The sequence below is a fragment of the Ochotona princeps genome, chromosome 11 (assembly GCF_030435755.1).
Source record: "Ochotona princeps isolate mOchPri1 chromosome 11, mOchPri1.hap1, whole genome shotgun sequence".
NCBI classification, from domain to species: domain Eukaryota; kingdom Metazoa; phylum Chordata; class Mammalia; order Lagomorpha; family Ochotonidae; genus Ochotona; species Ochotona princeps.
In genome coordinates, this window is record NC_080842.1 from 20,457,712 (window position 1) to 20,461,112 (window position 3,401).

General features: G+C 37.1%; 1 pseudogene; it reads left to right on the forward strand.

The window, feature by feature from the left end:
• The first annotated feature begins 2,753 nt into the window (after nt 1–2,753).
• LOC118760090 (U2 spliceosomal RNA) lies at nt 2,754–2,875 on the forward strand (annotated as a pseudogene).
• Nucleotides 2,876–3,401: the final 526 nt, after the last annotated feature.

Below are 3,401 nucleotides of genomic sequence, written 5' to 3' on the forward strand. Positions count from 1 at the left end.
GTTTCGTTCAGGCCTCTGACTGCGGTCTCCTACTAATGCTTACAATGGGAGGCATTAGGTTCCTGCAAGCAAGGCAAGGGATCTGAATTCAGTTCCAGGCTCTTAGCTTTGGTCTAGCCTAGTCCTTTCTGTTGTAGCCTTTGGGGAGGGTGCCAGTGGACAGTAATTCTTTCTGTCTGTCTGGCACTGTCACAAATAAGTAAATAAAATAAAAAAGCATTGTAAAGTGATTTTAATTTTCATGCCTATGTATTAGAAAATGACTTTTTTGCCGTCTTAAATGAAATATTTAAACCTTTAAGTCCATTGCCAGTTGTGATCCAGATACCACAAAAACTGAGCAGTTTCATTATCTCAATATAAACATTGTCTATGTAGGAAAAAATCCATAATTGGAATGTGTGGTCTACAAGTGTCAGAAAAGGAAAGATCCCTTAGAGAAAGCAAAAGAATGCATATTGGAGACAGCTAGGAGCACAGAAAGAGAAGCTACAAAAACAGATTTGGAACAAGTTGTAATTCTATCTTTCCTATTTCCATTTCCATAGGTTTTATGAGGCCCCAGTTCCATGATAACATTTTCACCATTATTATTCTCATAGAAGGCCTTATAGTTAGGAAAATCCCCCAAACTGGTCCCTGACAGCTACGGCTTGGTTTCATCGTCTTAGTCTTAGATCCAGTCAGCAAGAGTTTAAGGCTTATATTCAAATCAAGTTTATCAAATAAAATAGTCCTATTATTTACCACCATGGTCTCCATCCTTCATCAGACGTCCAGGTGAAGGTGGTCAGGGTGGGTACAAGGTGCTTGTCCTTTATATAAGAAAGTAAGCATTGTTTTCTTACAAATGAATAGAACCTCTCAAAGTGGAGAATCCCAGCATCAATCTTTTATCCTGGGTTCCTGGGAGACTCATGCTGCTAAGAGATATTATCCATCCTTCCCCCAGGTATTTTAAAAGATTGTTCAGCCTCCCATGTGCTAAAAGGTGAGAGGGGATTTAAAGTCTTTCCAAGAATGATTCCTCACATGATGTGGTTTTCTATTACCAATACAAATGCTTTTCCAACATCTGTGACGCAGTTTTTCCTCTTTAAATTTTTCTTCAAGGTAATGAACACAGGCGATTCTCCTAAGCAACAGAATAGTTAAACATAAGGTAAATGTCAGACTGTTTACACTTAGCTTGGAGGGGTTCAAATTTTTCATGCTGTGATTACCTCTTTGCTTTTCTAAGAACGGTGCAGTGTTGTGTGCACAGGACTACAGTAATGCAGCCGGGGAGAAGGAGGGCTAACATTTCAACTGCTATCGCCTTTGCTATAGTAGTTACTTATAAGCAGGGCCTTTGTTTTTTTCCTTTCTGTTCTACCTATTGTAGAGTGCTTCTGTGTCTCCTTTAATGTGTTTCTTCAAGTCCTTTTGCTAGCAGAAGCCTTCCAAATTTGGTGTGGCCATCATAGAGGTAGCATTTTTGCCTGTTTCGTTCCATCTGGAGATCCAGAATGGTGGTTGGGGTTTGGCAGAACTTCAGTAAGTATTTATAGAATGAGTGAATGAATCCTCAGAAAAATTCAAATTTGGAAGTATATTGGAATAGGACTCTCCATGATCTTTACATGTGGAGAAAATGTTATCTGTGGGTTGCCCAGTTATCTTTATTTTCCTTTGTTGTGGGAAGAGCTGGTTTCCTCTTCTTTCGGGGTCAGTAATGAGGAGAGCCATTCAATGAGCCATCAGTGAGGAGAGCCATTCAGTGTGGTTGAAGCTTTGAAGCCCTGTTGTTTCCATGAGGTGGTTGTATCAACCCTATAGAGAAATGCTAATCAAAATGTGGGACATTCCCCATACCACTTGGCTAGCTTGGCAGGATCCCAAACATGTGCAGAATCCCTTCCTGGACTCAAATATAACATGTCTACATGATTTAATTTTTGAATTCCATAGCCTCAGTTAACAAGGTTTAAAACAGCAACCAATGAATATATTTTAGAGTTCTTATTTCATCACATACAAAAAAATAAAACCATGTGAAGATAGGTTGGAATGTGTAAAGAAAAGTAGATGTCTGATAAGACCAACCTGTGACTTGTATGACAGCCTTGAATTACAGTCTGAGGGATGGAATGCTGACATGTCCTTCTTTTTTACCTGTGACTGTTAGGATTTTATTTCTCCTCCTTAACAGATCATTTCGGAGCCAATGTTAAGATGAGAAACTCCTTTAAAGAATTATGTATGATGTGGAATACCTTGTCTCCCTTGTTTTTGATGGAGGACTCATGGCTTGCAGCAGGCAGCTTTCTCCCAGGAAGGTTAGGTGGGGATGATGCCTGTGTCTTTGTACATAACAACTTATGACAGATAGACCAAAACAATCCCTTTTTAGCTATGCAGTTGTCTGTAAATCTGCTTAGTTGGTCATCCAAGGTGATGACATTTAAGATATAGTTGATACACTATTTATCATAAAGAAACATTTTAAAATTAATTCCTCAGACCTGTGCAATATTTTATCTTTTCAGTTTAATAATATCCAAATGTGTTTTTCGTTGTGTTTGTGAGGACAAAAACCACATGTGTGCTTCTTCATAAATCAGTCGGTTAGTTTCGAAAATAACTACATTTCAGGTATGTAGCAAAGCCTCTCAGAATACAATCACTGAAACAGTATGAGGAGTTCTGTTTGCTTTAGTTTTTGGATTTTTAGTACACTTTGCTGTTACATAGAGAAGACAGAAATTTGCCATATCGCTTCTCGGCCTTTTGGCTAAGATCAAGTGTAGAAATCTCTGGTTAACAACCTATTTTTTTTCTCTTGCATTATTTTAGATCCCACTCTTTCTCTCAGATTTTTTTGAGTGGAACTTCATTTTTCATTCTATTGTGTAAAGTCATGATAAAATATGCTACCCATAAGCTTACTCTTTTGACTCCTTGGGTAAATATATGCTAGCACAAGAACTCAGAGTTATAAATTCTGACTTTGTAAGAAGTTTTCATGTACTTCCAATGGAGATATCATTGCTTTATGTTCTTATGCTTGTTTTTTGATAAAGTTATGATTTCCAAATTTGCAAAAAAAATGTAACTTGAAAATCATTTCAAAATTCATGTCAAACCTATCAATTTGTACTGTCACTTCTGTCTCAAAATATTACTCATATTTCACCATCATTCCTTTCTTATCTGACTACTGGAATATATCCCCTCCTTTGAGCTCCAGAATAGTTGCTAACACAGGAGAACACTTTGTTTAAAAAATCAGAACTCCAACTCAATATTCAGATTGACTCCATGGTTAGCAATGATTGTATTAAAAGTGATACTTGCTTTTTTCTTTTATTCTTTTAGATATTTTCCAAATGTTCTATAATCAACATGAAGTGCTTAAGATG